We start from the raw sequence: 25,116 nt of genomic DNA, 5'->3' as shown, positions 1-25,116 counted from the left end.
TCACATAAAAGTTTCTTTAATTTCTAATTTTTCCTTATCCTCATTCTTCCTCATATGATCTCATAGTACCTGGTTGTCCAAGTCTTTCTCTTAAGTGCTGCACAGTGGTGGGATCCAAGCCTCACAGTCAACTGAACAAAAAATAAGAAAAAAGGCACAAATTGAGTGTTTCAGTGAAACACCATACAGGCTTTCTGCCTCTTCATCCAGAAAGCAGCCTGGAACTCCTGCCCTGCCTTTGACGGGCTCTCTGTAGGACAGCCAGTGCAGCAGCTCTGTCTCTACCTTAGGGTGTGTTTAACTATTCTCCTTTTATTAACTGTATCACCCTGAGACACTATGACTAGTTCACTTAGAAATTCTGGAGAATACATGACATTTCGGTAGGTTATTATCTGAAGATTTATACAGATTAGCACAGATATGTCATTGTAATATATGTCTGGATGCATACAACTTCAACAGTCAAAAGGGAAAAAGTCACTAGGGTCGTGGTATGACTATACATACAGGAGTAGATTCATCACTCCTGACTTCAGAAACCTACCTGAGGCCCCAAAATTAGAAGCACAGCCACCCTTGCCTTCATATTTAACTGATGAAGAATGATATACTGAAATCAAACTGTCCTCTGGAAAGTGCTTATTCCTCTCCCCTGACTATACAGAGGGGGCCTCGCTGACATGAATTAGATGGGCTGGTCCCTCACAAAGGTTAGCAGCTAGCAAATACCAGTGAAAGTACTTAATAAGGGTTTGCCTTGTTTGAGCTACAGTTTTTTCCCCAAACAGACTGCTCAGCTCCCTCCTGGAGAGCTATTTGAGTTGTGCATTTTTTCTAACAGGCAGCTCTTGGGATTCTGCTCAGACGCAACCAGTGATTTGGTGCGTTAATAACACCTTGGTGCTAAGGTAACCTAAGAATATAAAATGTGGAGGATGTGTGGTGTTCCAGCCTTAATGTGCTTTTCCTGAGGAGCCCCGCAGAAGGACCAGTTGTTAAGTGTTGTTATGACACACTCCTGGGCTTTCACTTTGACTTCTTTTCACATCTTGTTGAGTTTTCCAGTGTCTGAAAAGGCCATTTCGATGTGCTGAGGTCATATGTTAAAAAGCTGAAAGCAGGGGCCCTCACTAATGGTGCTCTGAAAGCAATTGTTTGGCAGAAGTTCATCACATAAATCGCTCTATACTTTTTTTTTTTTTTTTAGGATCATAAAAGGAAAAATTATACTTTGTCCTCTAAGGAGGTGATGCAAAGATGATGTCCAAGAGCCATTGTTCAGCCACCGAGAGCTGGAATGGGGACTGGAATAAGTGGGTGGGGAGAGGAAAGTCCATTAGCATCAGCAGAGCGTCCAGAAGAGCACTGGCAGGCGAGAGGAGGGGAGAAGAGAGGCAAAACAACCAGGAGAAGTAAGAATATCCCAAAAGACAAGCATAGAGGCAGGCAAGTCCCTTATTGCAAAGCTGACAACATCAGACTTTTGTTATATGATCAAGCTATAATATATAGATTTAACACTAATTTTCATAACTCTGCTTAAAAACCCTGGAAATTCTGGTTTGGAAATGTGTATTTTGGTTTCAGAAAACATTTTTTTCCGTTTAGGCTGAAGAAAGTGCTCAGCAGTTTAAACCAAGCAAACTGATGTTAATTAAAACCAATGAAAGAGATTTCCCACGGCCTGCGATACTTGAGCTACTCTGTCTTAAAGACATACTGAAAGTAAACAAATGTGTTTTTTCTTTTTCCTTTTTTTTTTTTTTTCTTTTTTTTTTTACCTTTCTGATCTGTCAGGAAAAGCTTCTCTTCAAATGCCCAGATGCTGGGAACAAAGTTTAAGATTGGTGATTTGCAGTAAGGGACAGCTTTGGCCAGTACAAAGAGGAACCATGTGGATACACTGAATTCCTGCTTTGAGCCCTTTTCTCCCCACACTGGTAACAACAGCACCTGCAGAAACAGTTCACAGACATTTCTTGCCTGCATGCACAGAGGAAACATGCCACAGGTTCTCCCAGGGGAACCCTCAAGAAGACCCAACTCCTTGGCAGGAGACAGAGTCGGGCAGCTAGCAGAAACTGAGGAACCAGAAAAAAAAGTACAGGTGCTAAAAATGAAACCTCAGCAGTGACAGGTCATGGGCTGGACCTGTCTTCCTTGCTCAGGCTTACATGGGACCCGGTGAGGGTGTGATAAGGTGAATTGCAAGCTCTGGATCGCATATATGCAACTTTGATGGCTTGCCCCACCAAAATGCACGGGGGAGCGTCATGGGTGGGACACGGAAGGCTGTCGTGCCTTCTTTAATATTCAGGTGTTCAAGAATCATATAAAATACAATTGCACGTGTGCCCAGTGACATGCTAGATGGATGCTGGTCAGTAAAGCTTGAGGACAAAGTGAAAAGGGTTAAATAAAAAGTCTGTGCTTCAAGGCAATAGCTATGGTTGGCACAAAGAAGGCAGCCATGAAGAAACTTATACCAAACTTTACAGGAAAAGCACAAACAGTTCAATTTGTTTGTTTTTACAGTCATCACAGGCAAAATAGAACTGCTAGAAGAGTAAGAGAGAGCAAACAGATTTTTTGGCAAGCAGGGACATTTCCCTTGTGTTCTGCGTCGTTTCCAGGTTTCCATCTCTGTTTTATCTGCTTACACTGCAGACTCTGATTTGCAGAAAGGCAAAGAAAGTGAGACCCAAGTTGGTATTTTAGTCCGTAATATCTATATATGAATGGTTTGATCTATATGGGTCTGATTTTGTAAAGTTACATTTATGGCTGTCCACTCAGTGCTACTGGCAGCAGAACCAGCAGTGAAGACAATGGGAAGATTCTCCAGGACCTGTGACCTGACAAGCCAAATCTCTGCCAGTTCAGGACCTCCTGCATGTGCTGTGTCCCATACTCTACCCTCAATTACAGTTTGAGCAGCCCTATGAATTATTTTCAAACACATCGGTGTTCGTGCTGTGCATCAATTGTAAAATATTTTAATGCCCCGTGCAGTGGAAGATGACATCAGACCTCCTGAAATGTATACTAAACCTCCAGATTGCAATTCAAAGCATATGTTCTGCCTGGTCTGCTGAGGACATAATGGTACAAAACTAGGATGCTTTTAATGAATAAAACACTAGTCACTGATACCACGTGCATTATACATACTTTCCACTTCACAGGAAAAGCAGTTACAGTTTTCGCTGCCTGAAGCCATACTACATTGCACTGTGACTGTATTGCAGCTAAGAACATAAGTACATTGAGCCGGTGCGGTCTTTGAAGGGGAAATGTTTAAATGAAACCTAAAGCATTGCTGGCAACTCCAGACCCGGCGCCTCAGCCTCTGGGCCAGCAGCAAATCCACCCCATAGCCCAGGCTGGGGGTGCAGCCCTTCCAGGAGAAGCAAACTGCATGTCTAGCATCACCTCTGCTCAAAAAAAAGAAGCTTCTTGCATGAGTGGTAGTGTTTGCTTGGGCTGCCTGGACAGATTTGACTTTAAACAGCCATACCCTGCCTACTTCTATTTCTCCAGCAGTTTCAAGTGCGTATTATAACCTCATTATTTTCTGCCCTAAACTATCATTTTATATCCCTCCGCACTGCTGAAATAACTGCCTCAGTCCCTGCCAACAGTGACTGCATTCCAGCAATACTCAAAATCATATTAAGGCTTTATCCTAATCTTCAGCGAGGTAAATTTAAAGTGCCTCAGCAGAGGAGTGGCAGCTGCACCAAAAGACAAGGCAGAGGCCGATCTGAAAACTTAATGCCCCTCAGGAGCCGAAGTGGGATCTACCTGTTTTGCATCTGGCAAAGAGCATCCCTGTGCTAATCCAGACCTTCTAAGGCAAGACGAGCTGGCAATTCATGAAGGATTGGCCCCCACCCTGGCAACAATAACAGAATAATGCCTCATCAATACTTGCATTGATTTAACCATGTTTGTTCCAAGTTGCTTTCAGGGTAAATTTAGCGCAATTTCAAAGCAGATAATTCTGATGCAGGGTCATAAGGGAGAGTGCTTGCTTTGTGATTTATTTATTTATTTATTTATTTTCCAGAATCCAGCTAAACTAAACTAAACTGTACCTCTGGTAAAACATGAATGTTAACAACTAGCCATGCGATGCTCTAGATAAATCAGTGTCTTACACCGACGTGCAGATCTCTTAGCTTCCTTCACTCGTGGCGTGCAGTCCTATGCACTAGCACGTCCCTGTGTGTCCAGTATGTGAGGTTATCTACCGGGTATCTGTGAGCCAGGGTGCACCAGTGACAGGTGCCCTGCACCAGTGGGCCCCCTTCTGCCCTCATCCTCTGAGCAAGGGGCACCTCACCAGCCCACTGCAGCTCAAACCTTTCAGCAATATCTGGACACCATGGGAGCTTCTAACATGTGAGATAACGTCCATATTTTGTGGCTCCTGATTCTTGTAGCCCATTCACAAAGAATTCACAGGCTGTGTGCTGAATTTACTTTAAATCCACTGACCTTTCCTCAACTCCACACACTTGTATTCCAAACTGAGAATGCCCATAAACAGGTTTTGCAAATTAGGTTTGTTTTTTGTTATTTTTGTCTAAGAGTGCCTGAAGTTTAGCCCCATTTGTATACTCCTTAATGCAGATACTGTTTATCCTTCCCAGTGCTGGCAGAGTGCATTTAAGAAGACAGAATGAGTGATTCTGTTCTCACTTGCATCTGTGTAAATCAGATGTAGCTTCATTAAGCCAATGCAATTACCTCGATGAAAACTAAACCTTGAACCCTTTATTTCAAATTATTTTGACAGAACACAGTTTAGGCAATTAAGTTTAATCTCACAAAAATTTTCAACTTCTTATTGACTCCCATGTTGACTCCTAGTTTTCTCATTTTCGTCACCTCTTTCCAGCAGAGCTATTATTTTTTGATGAGGCCCAATGACCAGTCTTCCCTAAGAGATCTACAGTGAAGACTATTCCAAAGTATTCAGCTTTCCATTTCCTGAGGCAGACATTTCATTCTCTTTAGGGTAAACTCAACCAGTCAGGAAAGGCCCTCTTTTTTTTTTTTTTTTTTCCAGAGTGCTCATAATCCAGGTCCTTTTTCCTAGACATACTGCATCCTACTTTACTTGGAGTGTAAGGTAGAACTTGTAAGAATCCAAAGCAGATCACTTCTTCCTCCCGTTCCCAGGCATACTCTCAGCTGCCCATACGACTCTCAACGCATCCAGAAAAGCTGCCTCGTGCTTTTTTGGCTTTGTGCAGTGGGAATTATTTCTGAAGAAATTTATAAATATTTGCTCTGAATGCCTGAACAAATGAGTTATTTCCTGAGCCTTGCCTCTTGATACCTTAAATCTGTTAGCATTCTGGCACCAGAGCCTCTGTTCCCTCAGTGTCTCGGATCACAGCGTGAACTGACGGCTTAAGAAAAAAGGAGAAAGTAATCTCTGGAAAGACAGAGGAACGAGGAGAAATAATTAAATAAAAATAGACAGGAGAGCAGCTCCGGCTCATCTGGAAGCAGAGGCTACGCCGAAGCCCTAGCTTCTGGTAGCTCTGTTATCCTGCCCCTTTCACTGCTGCCCTTCCTACAGCTGCGAAGGGCAGGTTTAGGAACGCTTTGCGTCAGCCGGGCTCTCGGGCTACTGCTGGGTATTTATGAGAGTCTCCCTGCAGAGAGGTCAGAAAAACACCCAATGGGGGAACAAAGAATGTCGGGCATTTGCTCTTGCTTCTCCACCCTCCCGCCTGGGTTTTGCTCTGCTTTCGTTCTCTTCTCTCCAGCAAGGGCCACCCTGCCCTTATTAGCCTGCAATCCTGCCAATTGCGTTTGCAAAATGTATCAGATATATCAGCGATGATTTGCAGTGAGTGTGCTGACTGAAATCGCCAGCTGTGGCTCACGGGGCTGGATGTCCCCCAGGCAGCAGGAGTGCCTCCACACCACGATGCACACACTGCTCCGGGGCCAGCCAACAACCGCACGGCCGGCACAAAATTGTTTTAAGAGAGAGAAAAAGTCTCCAGCAGCTACTTTCGGTCTTTCCTGAAATGACTGCGCTACAGAAGTACTAACAAAGAAGCAGATGTAAGATTTTCAGTGACTTATCTCCAAGGCAATTATTTAGAAATCTCCTTGATTCATTACATGCCAAGCCTAAATTAATCCCCTGGTTTAACAATAGAAACGTATATGTAGCCCTGTACATTGCAACCAATAGTGCATGCTAAGCATTTTGCTTTACAGATTGTTTTTGAAAGTACAAAGCCATTTTCACCCTTTTGAATATTTTAGGCAGAAAATTAATTTTCTCAAAGAAAAGACCTTGGCTAGGGACAGTTCCTGCTGCCAGATCTTATATCTATCTGCTTCTGAGGGCTTCAGAGGGGTCAGGGAGAGCCAGCACCATACATAGCTGAGAACTGTGCAGAAAAAGCATGCACAGATGCATGCTTATGCACACGCATGTGGACACACGTGCACACAGACAAGCACAGTTATATATAAAAGAGCAAAGCATGTTTTCCCCTCTCTACTCCCTCCCATAGGAAAGTAAAATTAAATGGCACGAGTCCCTGCAGACTAGCATTCCCCAGGCTTAGTTATTCTGCTTATCCGAAATACATCTCACTACTCATCTCACTACTCATTGCCAGAGGCAGTGTGAACCAGGAAAGAAGGGGCAGCTGGCGTGCTGTGGTGTAGTTTTCTCTGTGCTCTAATCTCTGCCACATGAGCTACAGATTTGGAGAAGGGGCAATGCTGCTAATTACCCTGTGTATGTCACAACTTCTTGCTCAAAGTGTCGGAAGCTTCATGTTTGGAGACGTATTTTCTCCTCCTCCCTTCCACACAAGTACTGTTCCTTCTTTCAGTGAAAGTCAGATAGGTATGAGATTTTAATTTAAGCTGTCAGTCAACAGTAATGCAATAGCTGGAAGGTCTGACTCTGCTTCTTCTCTGTGTGTTGAGTACAGCTAGCTTATGTGCTATGTTACAACATGAATGAGGAAAGATGTACCAGGGCCAGAATAATTAGCAACCAGGCCTTATCTAGGACAAATAAAACAAGAGAATAAAGCTATTAAAATATGCCTCCTCTTTGCTGATGCTAGAGTGGATGAGGCTTCTCATGGAAATCAAAAAATAATCATGGCAACAGATTTCTTTTCCTGTCTTGTTACAATACCTGGCAGAAACGTAGCTCTCGCTGAGGGCAGGAAAGTTAAACCCAAAATAGGAGATGTCAAACAAGTGCCCGCAAGCCTACACAGCATGGTGCTAGCCGTGCATGGGAGTCTGAGTGAGCAGGGTGATAATGCAGAGCTGTGGATACTCCTGACTTGGAGGCCAGCCTGGCAAACCATCCACACAGCTGCATGGATGCTGTCACATGCAGCATCTGTGGGACCATCAGGCCAGTGGTGATTCCTCCCTTCGGGTTTCTGATGACTTGCTCATCTGACACCAGGTTTAGAGCTGCCCGCTGCAGTGGAATAAACCACTAAAACTAACAAGGTAGACATAAAAAAACAGCTTTCATTTCCTCCATTGTTGTTTTTAATTACCGTTCAGAATGAGAATCCATAAAGCAGTATTTCCTTGAGGGAAGGAGACGGCACCTCATCAGTCCTCCAAGAAACCAGTGCCAGTGATGCAAGGGGAAGGTCTGTCTGGGGACAGAGAGCAGCCCCATTCCCATTCCATGGGGACACACATTGAGGGGGCAGGAGGATCCCTGGCTCCGGAGACCCCCATGTGGAGGGGCTCATGTGGGCACAAAAGGGAGGAGAGGCCGGCTCGTGGCTTTTTGGCTCCTCGTGATGCTATTTTTGGAAGGTCTTTTGAGCTGTTCTCCACTTGTCGATGCTGCATAATTTGCCCCCTGCGTGTCCCTCCTTTCAGGATTTCAACAGGAAGTGCTGTCTGGTTTTATTGTCTGCTTTGACATTCATTTCCTATAAGGTGTAGGAGGATGACGTAAAAAAACCTATACATACATATATATGTATAAAATAGATGGAGAAATAACTCTGCCTTAAATGAGACACAGTGCAACTCCTGATTAAATTGCCACATTAGTTATGTTTGACAAGTTCTAACCTTGAATACTAGGAAACTGGAAAAAAAATAATTAAGAAAGATATATGCAAATAGGAAGGACAATATTTATGTACCAGGTGGCATTAGACTTCAATCATTTTGGCTGAGATGCTCAGTTTGGCTCTTTCAGTTGCTTTGTCAAAGGGCCGCAACTCCAACCTTCTTTTGACTTCCAGCGGTCTGGGATCCTTTATTTGCTGTTCACAGTGTTATTAATTCTGGCTGCCTGAACATTTTCATTACAAGACAGAAAGGAGGAAACCAAAGATAACTTATCGGGCTTTGTTCCCATTTAGGTGCTCCTTTGAGATTTGCTTTTGACTGGAATGTATTTCATTAATTTGGGGGACGTTCTGGCATGGATGTCTAATTAGATCTGCTTAATGGTTTTCATGTCACATAGGCATGTAAATCTTTCCATGAAAGACAAGGTTTGTATGGTGAGATAATATCTTTCATTAGACCTCCAGATATAATTGAAAGGAAGGGACAACATTTCCAGATTTTCCTTTCTTACATCTTCAGATACTCAGCATCATGAAGACCTGAACACTGCAGTCTCTTCATGGTCCTGTGTATGAGCATTCACTCACTTTTTCTCTAAAAAGTCTTTGCCACATTTGCATTTTTTCCTATTTCATCTGGAATTTCAGTCTTCGGACATTCACCTGTTTGTTGGTGGTTTTTTGTTGTTGTTGTTGTTTGTTTTTTTTTATAGCCCACTGCACATTATATGTATCTTATGAGTGTTTATATTCAATGTTACCTGTTCAAAGGTGGAAGGGATCCCAGGTGGATTTCCTTCCAGGTTTCTATCCCAAACATCACTTACTCCAAGAGATTACAAAATGTGGTCACTGCAGATTTTGTGTTACTGCCTACTTGACTTAAACGTGCATTTGGCAGTCCCATATACTTGTCATTTCATGCACCCAAAAGCAACCATAAAAACCATGAAATATCTACTCTTCCCTCCTGAAATCTTTAGTAGCATGAGACAGAGGAGTCTGCTGTGCCTGGCTTGGTGGCTCACCTTTTCGCATAAGAACAGTTCAGAAAGCACACCCACAGGCCACTTCCGTCTTTCAGTTTAAGCTTTATCTTCGTGATGCTGGAGATACTTAAAGTAACTGACAAAGCACATTCTACCCAATGTATTAGACCTTGCACAAGAATTTCTGGCTTTTTTTTTTTTTTTTTTTTTCCCCAGCCTGATACTAGTATGTTCTGCAAAACATGCAAAACACATTACTACAATTTGGAAAACTTCAGTTCTTGGAATAATTAGTTTGGTCTATTGCTTGAAGTTTTAGGCAGCTTATAGTTCAGCAGAAAAGTGGAATCCCCTGAAAATCTTCTGTTTTGCCAGACACCACAAAAATTCTGGATCATTCTTGCAAGCTTCCTCATAAACTTCCAACCTCTCTTTTAATGTTGCTAAATACAAGGCTTCAACCACATCCCATGGCAAATTTAATGGCTTTAATCTTGGTGGCACACCAAGACCTCATAAAAATAGACTTTTCTATATGTAAAAAGCACAGTATTGGGATATATTCTTGAAAAGAAAGGGCCTTCTGATGTGACAAACTTTCTTAGTTGTAGAGATTAGAAATTAATTATCTCACATGCAGTTCTGTTTTGCAAAAGAATGGGAGGAGGGAGAAATTAAATCCTATCCTCTCAAAAGATAACTCTATTTTTTTTAAGCACATGACTGATACGTGAAGGCTAGTTTTAAAAGCCTCCTATTTAGGATATCTCAGGGTTGAGATTCAAAGGCTAGGGAGTAAGAAACCTCTAAAACTCAAACTACTAAAGATGCCTGGAATTTGGCACCTGAAAACAGAAGTGGTGCAAGTGTTTTCCTTATGAAAAACTTAACGTGAGTTTTGATTAAACTCATGTCTATTGAAACTTAAAATTAAGTACATCTGATACCTGAAAGTTTTCAGTCTCACCCGAAAACTATACCACCTTTCAGGCAGTAGAGTTCAACCTCAGCCCACATCAGCACTGACTGACTGCCATTAGCTCACCTAATGGCTGCCCTGGGACGATGCTCAAGGAGCTGACGGCCCCATTTCAGCTCGCACTGGACAGGTGTCTGCCCAGCATCAAATGTGCAGCAGGACATGGGTCTGCTCCGTCTTCCCAAGCACAGCCCAGATGCAGGTGCTGCCCGTGCTGGACTCATCCAGCAGATGGACGCCAGTTCCTAGCGCTGTCAATGAGCTACTCTGCTCAGACATGGAGCTCACTTTTTTTGGAGGGAGGAAGGAAAAAAGTCTGCAGCCTCACGATAAACCCAAGGGATTAATAAAGGCAGTTTATTTTGCAGGATAAAGTAGAGTCTTTATCACCTGCGGTTCAATCTACCAACTTAAAAATACACGACATCACAGGACTGGCTCCAACACCACATGAAATAAAAAGCTGAAAGTAAGTGTATTTGTGGACATATTTCCAAAAGATAAAGACAGAAGGATACCCAAGACTGAAGGTCATGCTAGGGATTTCTCCCACCCTGTAAAGCTTAAAATACTGAATATAGTGTTGTAGTAACACAGAGAATAATAGTTGTCAAGAGATTTTCTTTAAGACCATAGACGAGAGAGAGGGATAGACCCAGGAGAGGATCTCAGGTTCACAGAAGTGAAGGAAGTTATAAACTTTCAAATTATCTTCCATTTGCTGGCTGCTTTGGACACTTTTTTTTTTTTTTTTTTTTTCCCTGAAACTTAAAACCTCCTTCTAAGCTTCTGTTTTCTTCTGAGCACACTTTATCGCAGTCATATTTTATTTTGAAATGCTCTAAAGCACCAAGGCAAAATAGAAAGATGAACTCTGTTTAATCCCTCTATTGCACTGCAGTAAGAGCAAGCAAGCAGGAAGGTATAAGTTTAGGAGGAAGGCAGAGAAGAAATGGGACTGGCATAATCTCCTTTCAACTGGGTTTGGAGATCCCAAAACCACATTGATAAGCTTCCACTGCAGAGCTATCTGGCTGTGGAGAAGAAAACCATTTTCAACCTTAACTTGACATCATTTGGCGTCTCCTTAATTGGCAGGAAGAACACGCTGTTATTCCACACGGCCATGCAGTACGTACCGCAAGAGATTTAAGCTGCAGCGAGAGCCAAGTGCAGACATCAAAGGCTAATATTTGGATGCAAAGAAGTGAGAAATAGGCTGTAATTCTCCTGATGAGAAAGCTTTATCAAACCCCTAGTTCTAATAGGAGTTACATAACAAAAAGCTCAGCTACTCTCTGCTGACTGCCAAACAGCTATCAAATATTAAAGAGATGAGCAAGAGCTGTTGCGCAGGCACAGTGCAGCATCCTTGATGTGTGTGTGTGTGTACTCACGTGTATGTGAACAAGACAGCCTTCATAACCACATGGATGCTGAAGGCCAACCAGTGAGTTAAATGGTAAATCTCCACCCTTCGTTTTGCACTATGTTCCCCCCAAGATGCAGGCATCCCATTAAGGCCATATGGGAAGAAATCAGAAAGATTTGGGTCAGGTGCTGTTTGCAGCCCCTCTGCCAATGAAGTTAATGGGCTGCCAGTGATAGACCACTAGTAACAAGTCCCTAAGACAACAGCAGTATCTGTTCTCACTGTACTGGGGACTTTTTGAGATCCAGTCATGGAATAACACGAAAATCTCAGCTTTCCTCCTCAACAGAAGTTCTTTGCTGGCCCCTGTGATTAAAGTAAGTTTTGCAGTTTTAAACTAAGCCTTGTTTTTCCTAGAGAGGAGGGGAGGAAAAAGAGTCTGGCTCTTGGATTCTTGATACTTGGAGTTGGCAGTACTGGGGTTCTGCCTAGATGACCCAAATCAAGTGTTGGGAAGAAGATGAAACATGGGGAAAACCATCTGTTGGGCATCTTCTAGAGTAACCTTCAGTTTAAATCTACTTTCTTGTAATGCTGAGTTAGCAGGGAGGTAAGCCCTCATGACAGTGGATGAGGCTTTTCAAGTGGATCAAAGCCTTGGAAGGCAAAGAGGAGTGGGATGTTTCCACTGAGTTCCAGGTGGTTTTGTAATAAGATGAAGTATAATTTGATTCCTTTTGTACTCTGTGCTGACATAGCCATTTTCACAGAGGGAATAAAAACAACTTCAGGACTTGTGGGGAGCAAGGCAGAACTGCTGACTGCTTGATTTCAAGCGGTTCACCCATCAGTATAGCCTGGTCTAAAAGCACACTGGACAGGTATGTAAAGAAATGAACTACAACCAGCTATAGTTTTATATTTTTGATCCTGAAGAAAAGGAAAAGAGAAAGAAATATGGGAAATAAATGAAACTGAAGAGTATGAAAAAATATTAATGCAACATAAATAATGTAAAAAGCAATTTTGTAGTATCCTAAACAATGAATAAATAAATTCAGATATGATCTTGAACACTGTCACTGTCAGATAGGTTGAGATTTGAGACATGTAACTACAGGCTCTATCTATAAGGAGCTTATGCAAGAATTCGGGATCCTTAAATGTGAGGTTATCATAGTCTGGATGGAACTAAGAAAACCGGAAAGGATTTATCACTAAGCATACATTTAAATTGTATATGCTTTGACAAAATACAGACACGTATTGAACAACCAGGGATTTGGTAAATGTAAATGTTGGCATTTCTGTTTAGCAAAGGTTGATGACATTACCGTGGAAGAACATTGTTTTGTTTATACATGTGGAGCATCATGTGTGTAAAGTTTCTAAATTTATTCAGAATCCTTTGCAACCAGCAAAGTTGATAGAGAATTTCTGAAACTCTGTGTAGTAAAAATATTTTCATTTACTAACAAGGGAAAAGAGATTGATTTAATCTGCTAATGATTAATGTCACCAAAAATTTGGTAGGGAGCACTTCATGAACAAGAAAATGAAGGTAGTTCCCTATTCACATTTTTAAAATCACATCTACTCCAGTTGTTTAAATTAACCCCAAGAACTGAAAAAGTAGGAAAAGAAAGAAACCAGCGTGACTAAGTATGCTAACGTGTTCTCCTCTCAAAGGTCATTAATGAATAAATAAAAAAAAGAAGTCAACAGAAGTAAACAATGCCCTTTCATAAAAGGATACATTATTCCATGAGAGTCTCCCCAACATGCTTCAGAACTTCTTGCACAAGTTTTGACCACTCTGACTAAGCTGCTTGTTAACTGCCCATTTTTGCCATATCATCTAAAACACAAAGGCAGGCATTAAATTTCCCCATCTTATGGTCTGCAACCAGGTCCCAGAATACAGTACTCTTACCTAAAAATAACATTCTTCCTTTTTTTTTTTTGTTTTTTTTTTTTTTGTTTGTTTGTTTGTTTTTTTGTTTTTTTTGCCACACCCTGGCAGCATTGACCAACCAAGAGGAATTTCAGCCCTCCGCAGGCACAGCCCATACTGTTGGGGCAAGGACAGGGAGCAGTGTGCCCTACAGCTACAGCCATGCAATGCACGACGATCCCCACCTCTGCAACCTCCTCCTTTCAGATCCACACCTGATCGAAGCCAACACCCACCTTGGAGCAAACCACATCTTATGCAGCAACACGTTTATTCTTCTGCTCATCTCTTTGGTATATGGGCTTAATATATATTCAACTAATACACCAAAGAAGTTCAAGGATTAATGCCATATTTATGTAAACAACAGCAAGCCTTTCTGCAGTGCTAAATGAAAGCCCAAGAAGCTACAGCTAGGTCTACTTTGGCAGCACTCACCATAAATAAATGCACTTTAATGCTAACTGGTAGCATCACAGCTACACTTGCTCAGTTTGATAATTCAGCCAATGTTAGTCCTTTCATCAAGCAGTTCAGTGTACGAAAGCTCCTTTTCCCCAAAATAATTGCAGCCTTTGGGGCTTCTTTGGATGGGTTTTCAATAGACATAAGCCATGCTATGAATGGGGTATTAAAGGACAGACCAGTGACAGAGTGAACTCTCCATTGTAGATTTATGGTCAAGAGACACCAATAAAGAGAGTACAAAGAAAAGTTTTGTTTGTTTGTTTTTTTATTACTATTTATTTTATTTTTAAATGGCACTTAAAAGAACCATCTTCTCCCTGGTGCTCAGGTACTTGACTTAAATGAGTCAAACATAAAGAAAACTCAGATGATAACAGTTCGGAGATTACAGCAGGTGACTCCACACTAAGCAACACACTGGGACTCTGACCTTCTGCAAAGGTCTGCAGAGGTCTCCCACATTGCTTTCCTCTTCACATGTTTGAGGGTGCATTGCTCAACAGCCAGAGGTACTTTTGCTGTGGTTTATTTTGCTTCCCTGGAACATGATTAAAGACCCAACAAATAATTCTTCTAGTCCCACACAATCGCAGTATGAGCATCAACTTTTCTTTCAAGAACATTATCTGTACTTTAGTGTTTTCAACAATGCATTAAAAGCCAACTGGCACAGGAAGGGAGGATAGTGCAGAGGATATACATATTTTTTACTCCAGACATGTTAAACCCACAGCTCTATTATGCCTAGCACTTCAGAGACATTAAGTAAACCTTTGTTGAACATCTATCTTAAAAACTGTCAGCTATGCTTCATTTCTTCTATCCCTCTTTAGTTCCATGTAGTAAAGTATGTCTTTTCCTATAATAATGTTACAAAAAATTAGTGTAAACCCTAATTACTCAGCATCGTTGCAGGGCACACATCACAGGTCAGTCTGCAGCACCAGCAGTCGCCATTCAATTGCTCTCCTACCTTTGGTGCTCTGACTCTAACTGTCCCCTTTCCCTCCTTCTCTCTTTCTTCTCTAGAATAATCCTTTTTTTTTCTTTTTTTTTTTTTCCTCTAACTCATTGCTTCTGCTTTACCCACACACAGCTATTGTATGAGCTTGGGCTGATATCTGGGTTTAATTAAGCGTACTTGTATAATGTAGCAATACAATTTCAATATGACTGCTACGTTAGGAATAGTGGAGTAATATAATGGTCTACTGAAGCGTAGCATTGTCTGTTAAATTGAAGGTGCAGCATCTCCTAAAACACAGCAAGCAAAGCCACCCACATACTTCATGTACTATTAAAACTCCCTTATTCAATTTCACTCTCAAATAGTCTTCTGAAAAGAAAAAACTCTATCTTGTAAAAACATAAGGTGGTCTGAAACTAAATGCATATTGGTTTATGATGAAAAAATGCCCTCCTGTCACCAGCTGGAAACATTATCCACTCAGAACAGAAAATGTATTGGGAGAAAGGAGTGCAGCAAGGAAATTCATGTCATCAGACTGGTGCGAGAAACGTTACGGCTCACGTACATGGTCTCCCATTGCTTGATACCTCTGTATGTTTTCTCATTTGGTTTATTTTCAGGATCTCTAATGTGCTGCACATATACATATGCACCAGGGGAAAAAAAATAAAAAGAAAAAAATAATTAAAAAAACCTGCGGATGCCTCAACTACTCTGTTGATCAACATGTTTCAAAACATTTCTCAGTCCAAGTACACAGGTAACATTTTTGCTGACACAGTCAAGACAAAAGTCACTCTGCTCAAGCTGCATGTGTAGATGAAGTCAGAATGACAAAGGAGGGATTATGCTTAGGCAAATGGTGTTTAGACATAGTTAGGGATGTTTAAAATCTACAGGAATCTGAGTGCTGGAGCCAACTTGGGAAAAAAAAAAAAAAAAAGTTCCTGCCCTCACTTGCAGTAGGATCAGTGCAGTGCTGTTGGGAAAACCCTTTCTCTTGATGAAGACAGTCAGATCTTTCCCCCCATCCCTGCTCTAAAGCAAAATTAGAGGCTTCAGTGTTTTCCACAGTTTGTTGGGACTTTTGTATGGATTACTGAATACCCCAGAAAGCATGGGGTGCTGATGGCATGGGTCTGGATGCTCTGATACAGGTTAAGCATATTGTGAAGCACTAACAAGGAGCAGGGCTGTGGTGCAGCTGGGCTGACCCTCGCGTCTGGAACATTAAGCAACCAGTAAATGCCCCTCTGATTTTGCATCCAAAATATTTAAATTCGGCGATGTCCAGGCTTGCCACTGTTTTGCTTTATGATCCATCAGCAGGTGTGTCAGGGACTCACACGGGGCACAGCCTGAACAGCAGAGGGGTCACGCTGGCAAGGCTGGCTGGTGGCACATCGCTTTTCTGTGAAGTAGGGGCTTTCCAATGTCAGCATGGCATGCATGGCACCACGCACTAAGTGCAGCACAGGAATGATCACACAGTAAAGTCAACCAAAAAGCACTTAATAAAGCCAAAGAGCAATCTAAAACCAGCGTGCTACAGTTTGCCACTTTAAAGCCAATATCCAAAAGCAAAATCTCTGATCACAGGGCTCTCCACGTTGCAGATGAACCTCCAATTAGTTTCATTAGGGCAGCTGCCAGGCTGGCAGCCAGGATGCGACTTGCCAAGCTGCAGACTGTAGCTGGCAGTGCAGCTTTATCTGTTTAGGAAACAGGCACCTTTGCTCTGAGATGTTACCACAATACCAGAAAAATGAAATGCAGTGTTCAAATGCCTCAAGACTTCTTGTGTCATTTGGAAACTTGTGCCTGCAAATCAGTTTCCTTTTTTTTTTTTGCCCAGCACAGGTGCCAGGAAGGTTTTAGGAAGAAATGAGCAAAACCTTTGGCCAGACTTGTTTTTCTGATTCTATTTTTTTCTTTTACCAAGCAGAATCCCTACTATTAGGATACAGGTTCTGTGCTTCCCTGCTCTATTTCTCCACAGGCTATTAAACAGCAGCCTTTATTATGGATGAGAGGCCAGATCACTACTAGAGTTGAACTAGCATAAGTACAAAGTTAATTAATTCTGCTTTAGACAATGAAGTTTGCCTAGATTTACAGTGATGCAGGAGAAGAGAAGCCAGCCTGCTTCTGCCCTTCCACTGAGGGAACTGCATAGGGCTGCATGACCAGCAGTTTTAATGTGACCATTAGGTGCTGGAGGAAAAAATGCTTGTTAGCACCCAGTTCAGAAATAGTCTTCATCATTTCAATACGGCTCAATAAAAGAGTAATTTGGGCAACATCAGACATCCCATTTTGCATTTTGTGAGCAATAACACCCAGCTTTCACTCTCTGATTTATGGGCTTGCTTGAAGGTATTCAGTGCTAGCTCTATAGCCCAGTTAAACATGATTTGTACTATTCTGGAAGCCCAGAAAGGACACAAAATAGACAACTGAGGATTCTTTTCACACCAGGAAATTCTCATTTGGCACAGAACCAGCACAGCCAGCTGTACGCAGTGTATGGGACCTGTCAGGGATACTGCTGAGCGAATGAAGCGTGATCAGACTGCAGATCGGAGCGACCCAGTTGTTGCTTTTAAGGTTCCTGCACCCATCTCAAATATTCTTTGGGTCTTGCACTGTGGTGTCAAGTGCAGCTCCTTCGGGAGGCAGTGGGATGCAGGAGGCATTGGTAAAGCTGTGCCTGTGCATGTTGGGTCTGTCTGTGTGGCTCTACCAAGCCACCAAGGAGCTTCTCCCCCAGATGCAGCCAGCACCGGGGCCAAGCTGCCTTTGTGCCAGGCGAGTTTATTCCAGGAGTGGGTTTTGGCAGTGTGATGGTGCCCGCACTGGGAGCTTTGGCTGGCAGAGCCATGCCAGCCATAAATCAAGCCTGTCATACCAAGGAGTGATGCTGGTGACAAGTCATGGGTAGACTGGGGCCAAGCCTCGTTAGAGAGTTTGGTGTCAGCGTATACAACTTGGATGACTAAATTTGTAGAAACCCATGAACTGGCTGGACCTTCTGGACTGAGAGCACCAAACTACATCTCACACTATCAATATAACCCAATGCTGAAACTTAGCCTTACAAACAGCGTAATTCCGCACATCCTGGTAAAGAGTTGGGCTAAATTTTGGGAAATGCAGCCCCGCTGGGCAGAGAGCACACAGCTGTGTGGGTTGGGGGACACAAAGCACTCAAACAGCCCCTGCTCTGCAGCACCGTGGGACTGCTTTGGACAGACAGGTTCCCTCTGTCAGGTATTTCTCTCTTCTTTATTTCCTTTATTATTTCTTTTTTTGTTGTTTTTAAGTCATCATTTTCTTGAGAAAGCAGATGCTTTTGACATAAATGATTTGGCCAAAATCCCAATGTTTTCATAAAAATCACTGTGAAAGAAATTTTTCAGACTGTTTCATTAAGCGCATACATACAACTCGCAACACAAGATTGTAAAGCAATGCCCAACTGTCAGCCATGTGCTTCCTTAGATTAGAGATGCTTCATTTTGACCAGAGATAAAAGCAAAAGAACTAACTTAGCAAGCTCAGCAATTTTGACCAGGCATGTGGATAAAAGAAACCTAAATTAATTTGATCGGGTACGCATTTACTTCAATCTTTCCACTATCTGACGTACAGATGTCAAACTTCCTCGGCTCGTTGTCCTGCCTCTCTGCTCCCTTGTCAGTGAGCAGATTGCCTGTACCCATGTTTTGCTTTGACTCAGTGCTGCTTGACTCTCCTGTTACGTGGAAGAGGGTCAGAGCGTGATGCTGAGTCCCAGCTCCTGATGGCTAACCCTCCCGCTTGTGTGCCCACTGCTTGCTCTGCGTGGTTCGTATGCTTCCTCTTCCATGCTTCCTCTTCCAACCACAGATTTTTAAATGTGTTAAAGACTACTTTATTATTAGAAATTGTGTGTGAAAGGCAGCATGCCGTATCAGGGACAAATAATTGTGTGTTGTTTGTTCTTGTTGTTGTTGTCGTTGTTGTTGTTTTTTCCATGTGTGTTCAATAAAAATAATATAATCATATCCAAAGGACATTCTGAGAAACCAGATTGTATTAAGTAACTTCAGAAGAACTGCTGTACAGAAAATGTATAGTTAGAGCCTGCCATCTCCTAGTATTATTTTCAAAACAACCTTCTTTCTTAACAAGCATGTTGAATTTTAATCTTTTGTTCTTGTTAGTATTGTCTGCTATTCCCATAGCAATAAAAAATAAATGCAACCAGTGCATGTGTGTTAAAAATAACCGACTACTTTACAAGTTATTTTTGAGTTTTTTAAAATGTCTCCATTAATGTCCATTAGATACGAACTAGCTCGAACAGATTGACAGTCAAGAAATGTTCTTAAAATTAAGTTTCTTATTGATCTCCAATTTTAGGAAGGTATACATTAATGGGTGATGGCTTAAAAGTTTACTTAATACCCTTATTTCTGTATTTTTCTATCATGGCTGAGGAGTGAAAAAGTCAAAAAGGGCTCAATATCTTCAAAACTAAAGAGATTACCTATTAGATAATGCTTACATTTTGTCAAATCAGGGGATTCAAATAAATGGCTGTCAAAATACAGTCTTCTGGATGCAGACATTTTTACGTTTTTACTTTCTTAAAGCATTTGATAGAAAGGGATTTGGAAACTTTAAGCAGTCAAGTTAAACTATATTTGAAAAGCCCAACTATGGCAGATTAGCTTAAGCCTGAACAATGGAATGCATGCCACTTTTTGAAGACTTGCAGAAACCTTATCATATTTACAGCACATCCAACTTAATGTTTTATTAGTGTGACCTCAGTTTTCAGATGGTGTGAAAATGGACCTGAAACATGAAAACTATTTGGCATTTCAGCCTTTCTGAAATGCTACTACTGGATAAAGAATGTACATCACTTTCACATTTTCATTCTCCTGATGATAAGTGTGCAGCTTAACTACTTCTACCTTATTATTAATACCCATTTGAATTAATGTTTTTAACTATGCATAAATACCAGAATGTATTTTTTTCTTTTTTCTTTTTCTTTTTTTTTTTTTTTCTTTCTTTTTTTTCCATTATGAAGGGGCAGGTTGAGGTCATCTGCTGAAACTCCTATTCAAAATGCCTTCCCGGAGGAGGATGCACACACAGACCATTCTCAAGGAGACACCTGCATGGAAGACGGTGAAAACTACTCTTGGGAGCTCTTGCCTGCGATTAGTACTGACACCTCAATGAAAGAAGCTAAATAAAATGGCATGAGAAGAATAAGAAAAGTGGAGGTCAACAGCAGTCCTGATGGGAACCAAGAGCCAAAACCGTCTTGGGGACGAGACCAGTAATCACAGAGGTTTTTGCAAGAGAGATGTCAGCAAGAGAGGAACAACCTGGACTTCTATGGCATGAATTAAAGCTGCTGTAAGCCCACTCCTTATGAGTAAGTGGGAAGGATTGGCAAGATAGTGTTATCTCTGCTTACAAGAAAGCATAACCTGCTATTCGGAAATGCAGTTGCTGCTGAAAAAAAGGTCACATTCAGCAAATGGAGCTGCACTACAGCATCATGTGAAGCACGCTGTCCTCTCCAGCCAGGCAAAGCAAGCATTCACCAAAGTTTGTTTCAAGCACAAAGTCCTCCCAGAAAAACAGCTTTAATTGTGTGCATTCAAATAAGTAATTATACTTAAGGCTATTATGCTAGTTACCCCAAAACAATATAAATAGTAATCTTGCTGACAGATAAAACACACAGTGCCAAACTTCTTACAACAAGAGGACAGGCTATTAATCATGTTCAGTTCTGATGATTTAATGCCTCAGAATATATTTCTGTTCACGTTACTGACAATTAATGCAGCCTGCAGTCTGAAAGAAGAAAGCTTTGTGTTCAAGGGGAGTAAAATTTCCATGTAAATGTGGGACAAAGGTTCCAAATGGATGGCAAGCCTGAAAAGGAAAGATTTACTGCTCAACGTGCATTGCCAAAAAGATTTTTTTTAAGTAGTAGTAATAGCAGAGAAATGTCCTGCCTGTTAACTAATTGAATTTGTGCAATTCAGACACCCTAATTTATACTGAAATGGTTTTCCTGCCTTCTCTCTTCTCAGTCTGGCAGATGGACTAGACAAAAATGTGAAATTCATGCAGTCATTGCTGCTCCTAGCCCACTTAATTCACAGGCCTTTGTCAAAACTTCTTTAGTCAAGATTAAGAGAGAGGGTACCATATCTATCATAACCATCTGGACTGAAATTTGCCAATCTGGATGGATTGGACACAAGCCTAAGCTATACTAAAGAGTGAAAGCCTGTTTGGGCTTTGCTGAAGGAACTCAAACACAATGGACATGAGGTACTCCAGGAGCTTGGCACACCGAGCCCTGCTCTCCACTGCTCAGCTCCTCTGTTTACACAACTGGAGGCAAATGAAAAATGCTAACAAATCAAGATGTTAGCATTTTATTTTATTATTATTTTTTTTCCAACTGGTAGTATTTATACAAAGTGGCAAGAAATTAAGAACACAGCCCTCATGCTTCACTTGTAAAAATGAGAAATCTCTTAGGTGATGTTCTGTCAAAGCACCATGCCTCTGACAGAATAAGAATAATCTTTCTAACATAAACATACTGCAGGTTGCTGACCACAGTTAGTATATTGACTATATATTTAGGATCCATCAAAGTGACGATGTGCTCAGATTCTCTCTGGTGCAGGAGCCAGTCTGAAGAGTTTAAGAAAATGGGATCAGCCTGGTTTGGTCAGTGGGTAGGTTTCTCTTTGATTTCATCTGTTGATAAGCAGGAGTCTCCACAGATCTCTAGACTCCTCATGGTCTGAATATTAGCAGCAACCCCTCAGAGAGTATTTGTTAACAACTGTATTTGCAAAAAGCACCTATGACTTCTTTCATTTACATGCACCTCTCCGCAGCTATCCCCAGCTCTGCACTGAATTATTGTGGCAACCTCCACGCACAGCAACGCTCGCTTGCCATCGGTGAATAGCACTGGGGACAGTATCAAGTCTGTGCCTTCCTCACTTCCACTCATGCAGATGCTTCTCCTTTGTCTTTGCCCTGTTGAAACTCTGCAAGTGAAGTGACCATCCTGAACACTAGATCTCGTTGACAAACACAGTATGGTATTGTCCAGGCATGGACTACTGCTGCTCTTCAGCAGCTCGGCTTTTCCCAGAGAGGTGGTAAGTGAGCTTTGTGTCGTACTTTAAAATTACCAGTTCTCCCAAGCTTTTGCTGTAGCTTTGGGTGAGAGCTGGAGGATGGGCATGTTGAAGACTTTAAAGAGGATTGTCTGTTTTAAGTAATACACATGTAGAGATTATTAGTTTTTTTTAATTGTTTAAAGTATGTTTAGATTTTAGATGGGAAAAAAAATGAGTATGTATGAATAAATAATGAGGTAAAAAGGTAAACCAGCTATAAAACCTTTTCCTTTGTAATTCTTCCCTGAGAAGAAAAAAAATATACCAAGGTCAGATACCTGATTGGAAAAGTGAGGGTAAGCAAAGCTGCCAGGGGAACACCTTCCCTTGCAAATGCTCTGTTTTCAGCTGACCAGTGCTAAACCCTTGGCAACACACCAAGAGGTAATACACCCACCGAGGCCCTTTCTCATAAAGTGGTTAGATCCCAGGAACCCAGCTGAGCTGTAACACTTCCCTTTCCATCCACCAGCAGGTTGCAGGAAACCTCCAATGACATGGTTACACATAGCTTTACTACAGAATTTTCAGACATGTTCCTCTTCTCTCTCAGAGATAACTCTTCTCAATCTTAAATCCTGTTTCAATTTGAAAGAGAGACACGAGGATAAGTAATTTAAGTGTCATTAAAGATGCCATCCCATCTCTGACAGCTGCATCCAGCCCCAGGGCTGTGCAAAGGAGCAGCATCTTTCTTCCTATCCTGGTCACTCTACACAGAGCTTCTCCATGTTCATGGAGGGTGTTCTCCTGTGGTGGTAACAATGCACAGTGCCACAGAGAGGAGGGAGTGTGGGAGCCCAAAGAGTGCCTGTGCCATCTCCTGTGGTCACCAGTTCTCCAGAGGATGTTTGTGTTTGCTAACTACCAACCTTCCCCAGCCAGCAGGCCTCACCACAGCCCTGACCCCCTTCATAGATGCTGCCTTGACATAAAACATGGGCCTGGTATCCATGGGGCTGGGATCCATGCACAAACCAGCACAATTACACCTTGGCATGAGGTCCTCTTGATTAGGCGGGCCAGAAAACCGCTCTCTCCCATCTGCTGTGAGCAGGGACACAAGTGCTCCTTGGCACCCAGGCTCCGAGCAGAAGGCCTCACCCAACAGCTCAATTCTGAAAACAGCTTGTTACTGAAGTGCACGGGGAGGGGGATCAACATCCTCCTCTGAAATGGGTCCAACGCAACATGGGCTAGCAAATGGGGGGGGGGGGGGAACGACCATAAAACTGTCAAAACATTGGTGTTTTTTTTAAGACTGTCCCACCTGCAGTCAAGTCATGGGGAAAGCAATACGGCTTGTCTCATTTCTCAGTGAGCAAAATCCCCTGGGGTATGACACCTCCAGGTTTGTCTCAGCGCCACCCTCCACTGCCAAACCAAATACAGAGAATGAACATCTTGTGCAGCGTTAGGGCCAGGCTTTGAGCAGTGAACTGCTCACCGTGGTGAAGCACCTAATGCTTCTAAAGACACTCACAGGTGCTTTGCATGTGTGCATACCTTCACGTCACGCTGTTATGAATCTACGGGACATGGGATTCTGTGTATCTGAAAATTTGGTGCTGAAGCATGGGAATAGGTATTGTCTCTTTAAAAGGTGGATTTCTAAAAATCCAGTACTCCAGAAATTAAACTTTGGGTACAAAATATGACTTGCACTACTCACATATGTCTAACACACATGCTTTTGGAAATTCGGGCAGTGTATCTTATTAGATATTCAGGGTCAAATCTGTAGGTGGCTCCATTGACTCGAACAAATTAACTTGAAGCTTCTGAACATCTTAAGCCTGATTTTGATGTATTTACTTTAAATAGAGTTGGCTAAGGGAAGACTCACTCTGTTTAACATAAATGTTTTTGTTTACTTAACAGAACTGACAATAACTTTATGAGCTCATGCATTTAGTTTTCATTCATTTGACTTAAGCCCAAAATGAAACATTAAATTGAATAAAACAGCTTTGTTTCTTGTATGTTTGTTTGTTTGTTTTAAAAAAAGACATCACTATATTCTGTTATGATCACAACAAACTAAACTTTTGCTTTTGCATGGAGCCTTTGTTTCAGTGAATTTCAAAGGAACAGAAAGAAGTTCCATATTTAAATAACACTGACTATTTTTCCTAAAATTATTTTATAATAGCTTTTTTTTTTTTAGCATCACCGAGATAGTGATGACAAATCAGAGAACATAATACATGGAAGTACAGATAAAACTGATACTATTATAAGAAACAGAAAATTCTTCATAATATTGGCATGTAAATCTCTTATTTTGGCTTACTTATAGCAGCTAAAATGCCTATCAGCTTTGCATACACTTTCACGTTATCTATAAATGAGACTGACAACCACTGGTTTTTTTCCAGAGGAATTACAAATTGTATATAAACACAAATCTAAGAAATAACTTGCTGTGTTAAGTATACATAAAAAGAAACATATTACAAAATATTTTTACTGACATAACATCTGGAACTCCACAGGAGGGATCAGGTTCCTTTTAGCTATGGAATAAGGGAATAAAGCAACATTCAAACACATCAGGAAAAGCAGGAGGCAAATGGAGAGAGATGGGGATCAAGCTATGGTCAAAAGAGGTGTGTGGATAGGGTGTGCATATGGGGTTCTAGACCCAGTAGCCAGAAGTGACCACCTGCCTTACAAGAGTAGCTAGTAGTAATAATGCACACAGCTCACATCCATAAAGGACTTACAAGATAACAAAATGGTATCTTTCACAGTTTTTTGTTTTTTTTTTTTTCCCCAGTAAAAGCAACTGCAGTGGTGGAAGGGGTTAGTTATTTATGGGGAAAGCAGATAAGCAGTTATTAAGGGCAGAGCAAAGATAAGGTTATACTTGAATGATATAATGGGCTGATAAAGCTGGGGGAGATGTCTCCTACCCAGAGTGTTTCAAAGCCCTTGATCACTGTTGCAGTGCTAACCAGTTAATTAGAGCTGGGACACAAGTAGTAATTTACCAGGAAATGAAGTTTCAAGGTGCCTTAAAGGAAAAAGACAAAAAAAGAGGTTTTCCA

General features: G+C 41.6%; 1 protein-coding gene and 1 long non-coding RNA gene across 2 annotated transcripts in view; one reads left to right on the top strand and one right to left on the bottom strand.

Annotated features, from left to right (window-relative positions):
- Nucleotides 1–25,116, bottom strand: part of SH3RF3 (SH3 domain containing ring finger 3) — a 238,048-nt gene that overhangs the window by 139,595 nt on the left and 73,337 nt on the right. The window lies entirely within an intron of this gene.
- Nucleotides 11,614–13,599, top strand: LOC118161637. The gene is made up of 3 exons (XR_004748112.1): nucleotides 11,614–11,828; nucleotides 12,222–12,336; nucleotides 13,475–13,599. It is a non-coding gene; the product is annotated as an uncharacterized LOC118161637 (long non-coding RNA).

Source organism: Oxyura jamaicensis, chromosome 1 (assembly GCF_011077185.1).
Source record: "Oxyura jamaicensis isolate SHBP4307 breed ruddy duck chromosome 1, BPBGC_Ojam_1.0, whole genome shotgun sequence".
NCBI classification, from domain to species: Eukaryota; Metazoa; Chordata; class Aves; order Anseriformes; family Anatidae; genus Oxyura; species Oxyura jamaicensis.
Note: the sequence above shows the minus strand (reverse complement) of the source record. Positions and strands in the feature narration are given on the sequence as shown.